We start from the raw sequence: 14,711 nt of genomic DNA, 5'->3' as shown, positions 1-14,711 counted from the left end.
TCTCTTTAACTTTTTTTTCTATTTTGAAGATGAAACAATGAAATATGTTGACTAAAACACTAGGCACGTAGAAAAAAGTAGACAATAAATGGTTAATAGCCCTTTGATAATTTTAAATGTGACACATCTTTGTGATTCTGCTTAAATAAGAACACTTGAATAGAGGTACTTACTCTGAAATGAAATTTATAACATTTTATAATTGTTGTACAACTAAAAAAGTACTTCCAACTTACTATTTTATGTATATTCTCAGCACTAGCAGAGGCACAGAGAGTTAATGCATCATCTTTTGTGATTATTAAAAAGCACCAAGAGATTAACTGGCTTGCATGCTCTTAATGAAGGAGTGAAGTGCTCAAGTACCATGGACAGATCTCTGCTCTCCTGTTACAGGAGCAGGTTGTGCAGGCCTCCTTGTTCTACAATATGTGCTGAAATCATGGATGAAATATCACTCCCTCCTTTTCAGGTTTTGCTTGATGAGTCCACGTTACTTGGCTGGGTCATCGAGGGAATTCCTTTTCACTAAATAATGCAAGTGTTGCTAGTGACACAGAGGAGGACGAGGAACTTTTGTTTCACCAGCATAGTTTATGCAGTATTTGCTTATTTCACAATTTAAACAAATTTCAAAGTAGCTTAGATTTAACACATATTTCTCTTTTTGTATAATTTAGACCATTCTGTATCAAATTCAATTTTTAATCTGTTTTGAAGAGTGAAGAGTGGGCATTCAGAGCAGTTTTATGAAGAGTTTTTGTTTGTTTTCATTTCACAAAGGCTTGAGATCCTATGGTGGCGAGGAATTTAGGAAATTCAGGGTATACCTTGTAATAGTGAAACAATGAAACCTAATAGCTTCTTCCTTCTGATAATCTGAGCAAAATAAAGGGTTAACATTATCATGAAATAGTCCTATTTTCAATTATGCAATGCAAATTTTTATTGATTATTATTTTAAAAAATCTTTCCCAACTCATTGTCTCAAAATCTCTTACACTGATGCTATTAGTATAAATAACTGGTTGTTGTTATAGACAAAATGACCAGGAAGTGGACACCCATATGTCTGTCTTTATTGCTTCATACCCTCATGTCCATTCATCAAATGGATACTAGACTATTTATTAAACCAATTTGAGTAGGAATGAGAAATCTCTAAGGAAGAAAAATAATCACCAAGAAGGGAGCAATGTATTAAGTTTCCAGATAATTTGATCAGAAATGGAACTAAGAAAGCATCTGGGTAAGAGAAGGAAGAGTAACATCAGTCTCTTGTTTCACATATCCTCAACATGTGGGAAAATAAATGAAGCAGTGGGTGTCCCTGGCATTCCTTTTTGTTTGTTTGTTTAAACACTTTTTTGCATACTATTTGCCAGAAATTTATTGAGAATTTTTGCATCTATGTTCATCAGGGATATTGGTCTGAAGTTTTCTTTCCTTAATGTGTCTTTTCTGGTTTTGGTACCAGAGTGATACTAGCTTCTTAGAATGAGTTTGAAAGGGTTCCCTCCTTTTCCATATCATGGAGTAACTTGAGAAGTACTGGTATTAATTCTTTTCTGAAGGTTTTGTAGAACTTGGCTGAGAATCCATCTAGTCCTGAGCTTTTCTTGATTGGTATTTGATGGCATCTTCTATTTCATTGTTTGAAATTTATCTGTTTAAATTGTGTATGTCCTCTTGATTCAGTTTGTCTAGCCCTTTTCTCTAGAAATTTTCAGGTCTTCAAGTTTTAAAGTATAAATTTTTAAAATAGTTTTTTATTGTCTTCTGTATTTCATTAGTGTCTGTTACAATAGTTCCTTTTTCATAACAAATTTTAGTAATCTGAGTTCTCTTTCTCTCTTCATTAGTGAGGTTAAGGGTTGACCAAATTTATTTAGCTTTTCAAAGAACAAACTTTTTGTTTTGTCAATTTTTTTGAATTGTTGCTTTTGTTTCAATTTCATTGATTTCAGCTCTGATTTTAATAATTTCCTGTCTTCTACAGCTTTTGGTGTTGATTTTTTTTTCTGGGGCTTTGAGATGTAATGTTAGATCATTTATTCATTGACTTTCCATTCTTTTAATGAATGAGCTCAATGCATTCAATGAACTTTCCTCTGAGCAGTGCCTTCATAGTGTGATAGAGATTTTGATATGTTGCATCACTATTATTATTCACTTCTAAGTATGTTTTTAAATTTCATCCTCAGTTTCTTCTGCCACCCATTCATCATTCAATAATGTATTATTTAGTCTCCAGGTGTTAGAGTAATGACTTCTATTTTAAATTCTATTCTTTATTTCTAATTTGTTTCCATTGTAATCTGATAGATTTTAGGGTATTATCTCTATTTTTTTTGTATTTGCTTAGAGTTGCCTTGTGGCATAAGATGTGGTTTATTATAGAGAAGTATCTGTGTTCTGCTGAGAATAAAATGTATTTGCTCATTGATGGGTGAAATATTTTATATATGTCTGTTAATTCTAATTATTGATTGTAATGTTTAGTTCTATAGTTTGTTTGTTTAGTTTTTGTTTGAAAGATCCATCCAGTAGTGAGAGAGGTGGTGTGTTAAAGTTGCCCAGTACTATTGTGTTGTGATCTATTTGATCCTTGAAGGAGAGTTTGTTTGATGTAGATAGATGCTTCATTGTTTGGGGGAATAAACATTACGATTGTTGTGTCTTGCTGATGTATAATTACCTTAAGTAGTATGAAATGTCCTTTGTGCCTTCTGATTAGCTTTGGCTTGAAGTTCACTTTATCTGATATGAGGATGAAAACCCTTGCTTGTTTAAGTGATCCATGTGAAATATATGTATTTTCCCATCCTTTTACCCTTAGTCTGTGGATATTTTTGCCTATGAGGTGAGTCTCTTGGAGACAGCATATTGTTTGGTTTTGTTTCTTAATCCAATCTGCCAGTCTATGTCTTTGATATTTATTTATTTATTTATTTTTATTTATTTTTATTTTTATTGTTGGTCGTTCAAAACATTACATAGTTCTTAATATATCATATTTTACAGTTTGATTCAAGTGGGTTATGAACTCCCATTTTTACCCCATATACAGATTGCTGTATCACATCAGTTACACTTCCATTGATTTAAATATTGCCATTCTAGTGTCTGATGTATTCTGCTGTCTATCCTATTCTCTACTGTCCACCTTCCCCTCCCCTCCTCTTCCCTCCCCTTTTCTCTCTCTACCCCCTCTACTGTAAATCATTTCTTCCACTTGTATTATTCTTCTCTTACCCCTCCTTTCCTCTTATATGTAATTTTGTATAACCCTGAGGATCAACTTCCATTTCCATGCGATTTCCCTTCTCACTCCCTTTCCCTCCCACCTCTCATCCCTGTTTAATGTTAATCTTCTTCTCAAGCTCTTCGTCCCTACCCTGTCCTTGGTACTCCCCTTATATCAAAGAAGTCATTTGTCATTTGTTTTTTAAGGATTGGCTAGCTTCACTAAGCATAATCTGCTCTAATGCCATCCAATTCCCTCCAAATTCTATGATTTTGTCATTTTTTAATGCAGAGTAATACTCCATTGTGTATAAATGCCACATTTTTTTTATCCATTCATCTATTGAAGGGCATCTAGGTTGGTTCCACAATCTTGCTATCCTGAATTGTGCTGCTATGAACATCGATGTAGCAGTGTCCCTGTAGCATGCTCTTATTAGGTCTTTAGGGAATAGACCGAGAAGGGGAATAGCTGGGTCAAATGGTGGTTCCATTCCCAGCTTTCCAAGAAATCTCCATACTGCTTTCCAAATTGGCTGCACCAATTTGCAGTCCCACCAACAATGAACAAGTGTACCCTTTTCCCCACATCCTCTCCAGCACTTGTTGTTGTTGGACTTCATAGTGGCTGCCAATCTTACTGGAGTGAGATGGTATCTTAGGGTGGTTTTGATTTGCATTTCTCTGACTGCTAGAGATGGTGAGCATTTTTTCATGTACTTGTTGATTGATTGTATGTCCTCCTCTGAGAAGTGTCTGTTCAGGTCCTTGGCCCATTTGTTGATTGGGTTATTTGTTATCTTATTGTCTAATTTTTTGAGTTCTTTGTATACTCTGGATATTAGGGCTCTATCTGAAGTGTGTGGAGTAAAGATTAGTTCCCAGGATGTAGGCTCCCTGTTTATCTCTCTTATTGTTTCTTTTGCTGAGAAAAAACTTTTTAGTTTGAGTAAGTCCCATTTGTTGATTCTAGTTGTTGACTTTTGCACTATGGGTGTCCTATTGAGGAATTTGGAGCCCTACCCCACAGTATGTAGATCATAGCCAACTTTTTCTTCTATCAGACGCCGTGTCTCTGATTTAATATCAAGCTCCTTGATCCATTTTGAGTTAACTTTTGTGGATGGCGAGAGAAAGGGATTCAGTTTCATTTTGATGCAAATGGATTTCCAGTTTTCCCAGCACCATTTGTTGAAGATGCTATCCTTCCTCCATTGCATGCTTTTAGCCCCTTTATCAAATATAAGATAGTTGTAGTTTTGTGGATTGGTTACTGTGTCCTCTATTCTGTACCATTGGTCCACTCGCCTGTTTTGGTACCGGTACCATGCTGTTTTTGTCACTATTGCTCTGTAATATAGTTTGAAATCTGGTATTGCTATACCGCCTGATTCACACTTCCTGCTTAGAATTGCTTTTGCTATTCTGGGTCTTTTATTTTTCCATATGAATTTCATGATTGCTTTATCTATTTCTACAAGAAATGCCGTTGGGATTCTGATTGGCATTGCATTAAACCTATAGAGAACTTTTGGTAATATTGCCATTTTGATGATGTTAGTTCTGCCTATACATGAACAGGGTATATTTTTCCATCTTCTAAGATCTTCTTCTACTTCTGTCTTTAGGGTTCTGTAGTTTTCATTGTATAAGTCTTTCACCTCTTTTGTTAGGTTGATTCCCAAGTATTTTATTTTTTGGGGGGATATTGTGAATGGAGTAGTTGTCCTCATTTCCGTTTCAGAGGATTTGTCACTGATATACAGGAATGCATTTGATTTATGCGTGTTGATTTTATATCCTGCCACTTTGCTGAATTCATTCATTAGCTCTAATAGTTTCTTTGTAGACACTTTTGGGTCTGCTAGGTATAGAATCATGTCATCTGCAAATAGTGATAATTTAAGTTCTTCTTTTCCTATTTTTATGCCTTTAATTTCTTTTGTCTGTCTAATTGCTCTGGCCAGTGTTTCGAGGACTATGTTGAACAGAAGTGGTGAGAGAGGGCATCCCTGTCTTGTACCAGATCTTAGAGGGAATGCCTTCAATTTTTCTTCATTTAGAATGATGTTGGCCTGTGGCTTATCATAGATTGCTTTTACAATGTTGAGGTATGATCCTGTTATCCCTAATTTTTCTAGAGTTTTGAACATAAAGAGATGCTGTACTTTGTCGAATGCTTTTTCTGCATCTATTGAGATGATCATATGATTCTTATTTTTAAGTCTATTGATGTGGTGAATAACATTTATTGATTTCCGTATATTGAACCAGCCTTGCATCCCAGGGATGAATCCTACTTGATCATGGTGTATAATTTTTTTGATATGTTTTTGAATCCGATTCGCCAGAATTTTATTGAGGATTTTTGCGTCTAGGTTCATTAGAGATATTGGTCTGTAGTTTTCTTTCTTTGAAGTGTCTCTGTCTGGTTTAGGCATCAGGGTGATGTTGGCCTCGTAGAATGTATTTGGAAGTTCTCCCTCTTTTTCTATTTCCTGAAATAGCTTGAAAAGTATTGGTGTTAGTTCCTCTTTAAAGGTTTTGTAAAACTCTGCTGTATACCCATCTGGTCCTGGGCTTTTCTTAGTTGGTAGTCTTTTGATGGTTTCTTCTATTTCCTCTATTGTTATTGGTCTGTTTAGGTTGTCTATATCCTGCTGACTCAATCTGGGCAGATCATATGACTTAAGAAATTTATCTGTGCCTTCACTATCTTCTATTTTATTGGAGTATAAGGATTCAAAATAATTTCTGATTATCTTCTGTATTTCTGATGTGTCTGTTGTGATATTGCCTTTTTCATCCCGTATGCTAGTAATTTGGGTTCTCTCTCTTCTTCTCTTCGTTAGCATGGCTAAGGGTCTGTTGATTTTATTTATTTTTTCAAAGAACCAACTTTTAGTTTTGTCAATTTTTTCAATTGTTTCTTTTGTTTCAATTTCATTAATTTCAGCTCTGATTTTAATTATTTCTTGCCTTCTACTTCTTTTGCTGTTGTTTTGCTCTTCTTTTTCTAGGATTTTGAGATGAAGTATGAGATAATTTATTTGTTGGTTTTTTCTTTTTTTAAGGAATGAGCTCCAAGCAATGAATTTTCCTCTTAGAACTGCTTTCAATGTGTCCCATAGATTCCGATATGTTGTGTCTGTGTTTTCATTTAAATCTAAGAAGTTTTTAATTTCCTCCTTGATGTCTTCTAAAACCCATTGATCATTCAGTAACCTATTGTTCATTCTCCAAGTGATGCATGATTTTTCCTTCCTTCTTTTATCGTTGATTTTCAGTTTCATTCCATTATGATCAGATAAGATGCATGGTATTATCTCTACTCCTTTATATTGTCTAAGAGTTGCCCTGTGACATAATATATGATCTATTTTTGAGAAGGATCCATGTGCTGCTGAGAAAAAAGTGTAACTACTTGATGTTGGGTGGTATATTCTATATATGTCAATTAAGTCTAGGTTGTTAATTGTGTTATTGAGTTCTATAGTTTCCTTATTTAACTTTTGTTTGGAAGATCTGTCCAGTGGTGAGAGAGGTGTGTTGAAGTCTCCCATGATTATTGTATGGTGGTCTATTAGACTCTTGAACTTGAGAAGAGTTTGCTTGATGAACATAGCTGCACCATTGTTTGGGGCATATATATTTATGATTGTTATGTCTTGTTGGTGTATGGTTCCCTTGAGCAGTATGTATTGTCCCTCTTTATCCCTTTTGATTAACTTTGGCTTGAAATCTATTTTATTAGATATGAGTATGGACACTCCTGCTTGTTTCCGCAGTCCATATGAGTGGTATGATTTTTCCCAACCTTTCACCTTCAGTCTATGTATATCTTTTCCTATCAAATGCGTCTCCTGTAGGCAGCATATTGTTGGGTCTTGTTTTGTGATCCATTCAACTAGCCTGTGTCTCATAATTGGTGAGTTTAAGCCATTAACATTTAGGGTTATTATTATTTTTTTTTCTTTTATTTATTTTTTTTTGGTTGTTCACAACATTACAAAGCTCTTGACATATCATATTTCATACATTAGATTGAAGTGGGTTATGAACCCCCAATTTTACCCCAAATGCAGTTTGCAGAATCACGTCGGTTACACATCCACAATTTTACATAATGCCCTATTAGTAATTGTTGTATTCTGCTACCTTTCCTATCCCCTACTATCCCCCCTCCCCTCCCCTCCCATCTTCTCTCTCTACCCCATCTACTGTAATTCATTTCTCTCCTTGTTTATTTTCCCATTCCCCTCACAACCTCTTATATGTAATTTTGTATAGCAATGAGGGTCTCCCTTCATTTCCATGCAATTTCCCTTTTCTCTCCCTGTCCCTCCCATCTCATGTCTCTGTTTAATGTTACTCTTTTCTTCCTACTCTTCCTCCCTGCTCTGTTCATAGTTGCTCTCATTATATCAAAGAAGACATTTGGTATTTGTTTTTTAGGGATTGGCTAGCTTCACTAAGCATAATCTGCTCTAGTGCCATCCATTTCCATGCAAATTCTATGATTTTGTCATTTTTTATTGCTGCATAGTACTCCATTGTGTATAGATGCTACATTTTTTTTATCCATTCATCTAATGAAGGGCACCTGGGTTGGTTCCACAGTCTAGCTATTGTGAATTGTGCTGCTATGGACATCGATGTGGCAGTATCCCTGTAGCATGCTCTTTTAAGGTCTTCAGGGAATAGTCCGAGAAGGGCAATAGCAGGTTCAAATGGTGGTTCCATTCCCAGCTTTCCCAGGAATCTCCAAACTGCTTTCCAAATTGGCCGCACCAATTTGGAGTCCCACCAGCAATGTACAAGTGTACCCTTTTCTCCACATCCTCGCCAGCACTTGTTGTTGTTGGACTTCATAGTGGCTGCCAATCTTACTGGAGTGAGATGGTATCTTAGGGTGGTTTTGATTTGCATTTCTCTGACTGCTAGAGATGGTGAGCATTTTTTCATGTACTTGTTGATTGATTGTATGTCCTCCTCTGAGAAGTGTCTGTTCAGGTCCTTGGCCCATTTGTTGATTGGGTTATTTGTTATCTTATTGTCTAATTTTTTGAGTTCTTTGTATACTCTGGATATTAGGGCTCTATCTGAAGTGTGAGGAGTAAAAATTTGTTCCCAGGATGTAGGCTCCCTATTTACTTCTCTTATTGTTTCTCTTGCTGAGAAAAAACTTTTAAGTTTGAGTAAGTCCCATTTGTTGATTCTTGTTATTAACTCTTGTGCTATGGGTGTCCTATTAAGGAATTTGGAGCCCGACCCCACAATATGTAGATCGTAGCCAACTTTTTCTTCTATCAGATGCAGAGTCTCTGATTTGATATCAAGCTCCTTGATCCATTTTGAGTTAACTTTTGTGCATGGCGAGAGAAAGGGATTCAGTTTCATTTGGTTGCATATGGATTTCTAGTTTTCCCAACACCATTTGTTGAAGATGCTATCCTTCCTCCATTGCATGCTTTTAGCCCCTTTATCAAATATAAGATAGTTGTAACTTTGTGGATTAGTCTCTGTGTCCTCTATTCTATACCATTGGTCCACCCGCCTGTTTTGGTACCAGTACCATGCTGTTTTTGTCACTATTGCTCTGTAATATAGTTTGAAATCTGGTATTGCTATACCGCCTGATTCACACTTCCTGCTTAGAATTGCTTTTGCTATTCTGGGTCTTTTATTTTTCCATATGAATTTCATGATTGCTTTATCTATTTCTACAAGAAATGCCGTTGGGATTCTGATTGGCATTGCATTAAACCTATAGAGAACTTTTGGTAATATTGCCATTTTGATGATGTTAGTTCTGCCTATACATGAACAGGGTATATTTTTCCATCTTCTAAGATCTTCTTCTACTTCTGTCTTTAGGGTTCTGTAGTTTTCATTGTATAAATCTTTCACCTCTTTTGTTAGGTTGATTCCCAAGTATTTTTTTTTTTTGAGGATATTGTGAATGGAGTGTTTTTCCTCATTTCCATTTCAGAAGTTTTGTCGCTGATATACAGAAATGCCTTTGATTTATGCGTGTTGATTTTATATCCTGCCACTTTGCTGAATTCATTCATTAGCTCTAATAGTTTCTTTGTAGACACTTTTGGGTCTTCTAGGTATAGAATCATGTCATCTGCAAATAGTGATAATTTAAGTTCTTCTTTTCCAATTTTTATGCCTTTAATTTCTTTCGTCTGCCTAATTGCTCTGGCCAGTGTTTCGAGAACTATATTGAATAGAAGTGGTGATAGAGGGCATCCCTGTCTTGTACCAGATTTTAGAGGGAATGCCTTCAACTTTTGTCCATTCAGAATGATGCTAGCCTGAGGCTTAGCATAGATAGCTTTTACAAGGTCAAGGTAAGTTCCTGTTATCCCTAGTTTTTCTAATGTTTTGAACATAAAGGGATGCTGTACTTTGTCGAATGCTTTGTCTGCATCTATCGAGATGATCATATGGTTCTTATCTTTAAGTCTATTGATGTGGTGAATAACATTTATTGATTTCCGTATATTGAACCATCCTTGCATCCCAGGGATGAATCCTACTTGATCGTGGTGCACAATTTTTTTGATGTGTTTTTCTATTCGATTCGCCAGAATTTTATTGAGGATTTTTGCATCTAGGTTCATTAGAGATATTGGTCTGTAGTTTTCTTTCTTTGAGATGTCTTTGTCTGGTTTCGGAATCAGGGTGATGTTGGCCTCATAGAATGAATTTGGAAGAGCTCCCTCTTTTTCTATTTCCTGAAATAACTTGAAAAGTATTGGTATTAATTCTTCTTTAAAGGTTTTGTAAAACTCCGCTCTATACCCATCCGGTCCTGGTCTTTTCTTGGTTGGTAGTCTTTTGATGGCTTCTTCAATTTCATCCATTGATATTGGTCTGTTCAAATTGTGTGTATCCTCCTGACTCAGTCTGGGCAAATCATATGACTTAAGAAATTTATCGATGTCTTCACTATCTTCTATTTTATTGGAATATTGGTTTTCAAAATAATTTCTAATTGTATTCTGTATTTCTGTAGCATCTGTTGTGATATTGCCTTTTTCATCCCGTATCTTAGTAATTTGAGTTCTCTCTTGCCCTCTGGTAGCCACGCCTCTGGTAGCTGGTGCAAGAGACCTCAGCTGTCAGCCCTGGTGGGAGCGTTAGTTCCGCTCCGCGGGTCCTGCGCAACCTCTGATTCCCTCGGTCTGGCTATCGTGCTCACGGGAGAGCTGGGAGGGGCCCTTAAGGTTTCCCCGATGTGTGGAGAGGGAAGGCTAGGGAATTACACAACTGTAGCCACAGGTTTCAATGAAGTTATCTCCTCCGCCGCAGTCTGATGACGTCAGTTCTCTGCCATAGTGGTGTCTCTTGCAAATGGCGACAGTTCGTTTCCCTTTGCCGGGCCACCAATGCAACGGGTGGGTCCTTACTGTCTCTCCCAAGCCCCGTTTCAAACCTGTGGCCACTACCTATGAAGGCTCGGTAGGCATTTACCTCCATAGGATCAGAGGGGCTGACCAGTTGTTTCAGCCGGATGGATTAGTGCTGAGTCACAGCTGTTTGTCTGCGGGAAGCAGGCGAACGGGCGCTTGAATTCAGCAGATCCGGGCTCAGTGTGTGTTCTGAGAGGCCCAGACTGTTCGCCCCAGATCCACGTCAGCTCAGCATTGCCTAGTGATCCTGAGCAAACAGATTTAGGTTGTTTACGACTCCCTATGCCCGCACAGCTGAAGAGGTCATAGACTTGATCTTTCCGCGCCCGCCGCCATGTTGGAATCCCTAGGGTTATTATTGAGATATGGTTTGTTCTTCCAGCCATATTTGTTTATTAATATTACTAAACCTGATTTGTTTTCCTCTTTGATTACTTTCCCCCCTTTACTGTCCTACCTCCCACTGTTGGTTTTCAATGTTATTTTCCATTTCCTCTTCCTGTAATGTTTTGCTGAGGATTTTTTGAAGAGATGGTTTTCTAGCTGCGAATTCTTTTAACTTTTGTTTATCGTGGAAGGTTTTAATTTCATCTTCCATCCTGAAGCTTAATTTCGCCGGATACACGATTCTTGGTTGGAACCCATTTTCTTTCAGTGTTTGAAATATGTTATTCCAGGATCTTCTAGCTTTCAGAGTCTGTGTTGAGAGATCAGCTGTTATCCTGATTGGTTTACCCCTAAATGTAATCTGCTTCCTTTCTCTTGTAGCTTTTAAAATTCTCTCCTTATTCTGTATGTTAGACATCTTCATTATAATGTGTCTAGGTGTGGATCTCTTATGATTTTGCACATTCGGCGTCCTGTAGGCTTCTAGGATTTGGGATTCTGCTTCATTCTTCAAGTCTGGGAAGTTTTCTCGTATTATTTCATTGAATAGATTGTTTATTCCTTTGGTTTGGAGCTCTGTGCCTTCCTGTATCCCAATGACTCTTAAGTTTGGTCTTTTAATGTTATCCCATATTTCTTGGATGTTCTGCTCATGGTTTCTTAGCAGACTTGCTGAGCTGTCTATGTTCTTTTCAAGTTGAAATACTTTGTCTTCATTGTCTGATGTTCTATCTTCTAAGTGATCTACTCTGCTGGTAGTATTCTCAATTGAGGTTTTAAGTTGGTTTATTGCTTCCTGCATTTCTAGGATTTCTATTTGTTTGTTTTTTATTACCTCTATCTCCCTGTGAAATGGATCTTTTACTTCCTGGATTTGTTTATGTAGTTCCTTGTCAAAGTGATCTTTCATTGTCTGATTTTGCTGTCTCATGTCTGCCTTGAGACTCCAGATCATCTGAAGCATGTATATCCTGAACTCTTTATCTGACATTCCATCTGTTGTAGCTATTACCTCTTCTAAAGTTGAGTTGACCTGCATTGCTTGTGGTCCTTTCTTTCCTTGTCTTTTCATACTGCTCGCGTTTCTTTCTGCTTGGTGAAACTGTTGTGTTTTTGAAATTTTCCCCCTATTTATTTATATTGCTCTTGTATAGTTGGGAAATCTCCCTTGCAGGGCGGGTAGTGGCTGTGCTCTTCCTCTAATTAGGGTGATTTATCTACCACCCTGGTCGGTGGCAGGTCTGCCCACCCTGCGGGCGCGGGTGGCGGCTCTGCTCTGCCCCCACTCCAATTGTGGTGACGTAACTACCACGCCCTTGGGTCGTTGGTCCTGATCCGGATGTGGGCCGCGGCTCTGCTCTGCCCCTACTCCAACTGGTGTGACGTGTCTACCACGCTGGCAGGCCTCTAGGCCTGTTCCGCCAGTGGGTCGCAGGTCTGCCTACCTCGCGGGCTCGGGCGGCAGTTCTGCTCAGCCCCCACTCCCAGTGGTGGTACCTGACTGCCTCTCCAACGGGTCGCTGGGCCTTTTCCGGACACGGGCGGCGGCTCTGCTCCACCCCCACTCCAACCAGTGTGACGTGACTGCCTCGGTGCTACTTGTCCACCACGCTGGCAGAATACCGGGCCTGTCCTGCCAGTGGGTCGCAGGTCTGCCTACCTTGCAGGCTCAGACGGTGGCTCTGCACAGCCCCTACTCCAAATGGGGTGACTTGGCTACCGCGCCGTCGGGTCGCTGGTCCTGTTCTAGGCGTGGGCAGCTATTCTCTTCGGCCCCAGCTGTAGTTGGGGTGTCGTGATACCACGCCGGCGGGTCACTTGGCCTGCTCTAGGCGCAGTCGGCAGCTCCACTCTGCCCCCCTGGCCCCCACAGCACCCAGCAGGACCCGGACCGAGAAGCAGTCACCGCAGGTTCCCCAGCCCTGGGCCAAAGCAGCTTCAGGAGCTAGAACCCGGCCTCTCTGATCCCGGCCACACTCCACTAGGAGCAGGCTCCATGGAGCGACCCCCACGGGTTCCCCAGCCCCAGGCCAAAGCAGCCCCGGGAGCCAGAGCCCGGCCACTCCAAGCTTTCTGAGCTCGGTGCACGCTCCGCCGGGAGCAGGCTCAAAGACGCAGTCCCTGCGGGCTCCCCAGCCTCGGGCCAAGACTGTTCCGGGAGTCAGAGCCCAGCCCCCCCCAGCTCAGCGCACGCTCCACTTGGAGCTGTCCTCAACACGCAGTCTCCGCAGGTTCCCCAGCCCTGGTCCAAAGCAGCCCGGGGAACCAGAATCCGGCCGCTCAAAGCCCGGCGCACGCCTTGCCAGGAGCGAGCCCCAAGGAGTATTCTCCACAGGTTCTCCAGCCCCGAGCCTGAGCAATTTGACTGCGAGATGTAGGCAAATACCAGCCTGAAATCACCTGTTCCGTAGCTGAATGAGCTGAGATCAGTAGAAAACAGGGATGATTACATCAGCTCTCCAAGATGGCGGCTGCTGTCCTTCTCCATGGTCCGACCGGTGTCGAGAATCGAACTGGACCACTTCTCTCCTCTGTCTCAAAGCCGGAACTCAGCACTAAGCACGGCCATTGCACCACTGGCAGGAGCCCCCAGAATCCGCATCGCTGCACTCCCGCTCCGGCACCTCGCCGCTTCCCAGCATGCGCCGCAGACTCCAGCCCAGTCTATGTCTTTGAATTGATGAGTTTAAGCCACTAATATTTAAGGTTATTGTTGAGATGAGATTTGTAGTCTTGGTCATTTTGTTTTATTTCTGGCTTTAATTTGACTTTGTTTACCCTTTGATTGACTATTCCTTTAGTGTGGTTCCTCCCTTTGCTGGTTTTCAATTTTTGAAAATTTCATCTTTATGGACTATTTTGTTGAGAATATTGCATGCAGGCTTTCTAGTTTTGAATTCTTTAAACATTTGTTTATCATAGAAGGTTCTTATTTCATTTTATATCTGAAGCTTAATTTTCTGGATCCAAAATTTTTGGTTGGCATCCATTTTCTTTCAGAGATTGGAATATGTTATTCCAGGACCTTCTGGTTTTTATGTTCTTGTTTAAGAAATCAGCTGAGATCCAAATTGGTTTCCCCCTATATGTAATTTGATTTTTTTCTCTTGTGGCCTTTAAAATTCTTTTCTTATTTTGTGTGTTAGTCATTCTCATTATAATATAATCTGGTGTGGTTTTGTTGTAATTTTTAATTTGGTTTATTGATTCCTTTATTTCATGGATTTCTACTCAGAATATGTGTCTCTTTTTTTTTAAAGAGAGAGTGAGAGAGGAGAGAGAGAGAGAGAGAGAGAGAGAGAGAGAGAGAGAGAGAATTTTTTTTAATATTTATTTTTTAGTTCTCGGCGGACACAACATCTTTGTTGGTATGCGGTGCTGAGGATCGAACCCGGGTCCCACACATGCCAGGCGAGCGCACTACCGCTTGAGCCACATCTCCAGCCCTGTGTCTCTTTATTAAAGTGATTTTCACCTTCTGAAATTCATCTCTGATTTCCCTCCTTAGCAATGTTTACACTTATGTTACAAATCAGTTTAACTAAGTACATTCTCAACTCCTTCTCTGACATTTCTTCTACTCTGTTGTCAATGGATTCTATTATTGGAGCATCTTGATTTGTTTGGGACACTTTATTCCCTTATTTTTTTCAT

Source organism: Spermophilus citellus (assembly GCF_964194105.1).
Source record: "Spermophilus citellus genome assembly, chromosome: 17".
Lineage (NCBI taxonomy): Eukaryota > Metazoa > Chordata > Mammalia > Rodentia > Sciuridae > Spermophilus > Spermophilus citellus.
The sequence above is the reverse complement of the archived record's forward strand: the minus strand, read 5'-3'. Positions refer to the sequence as shown.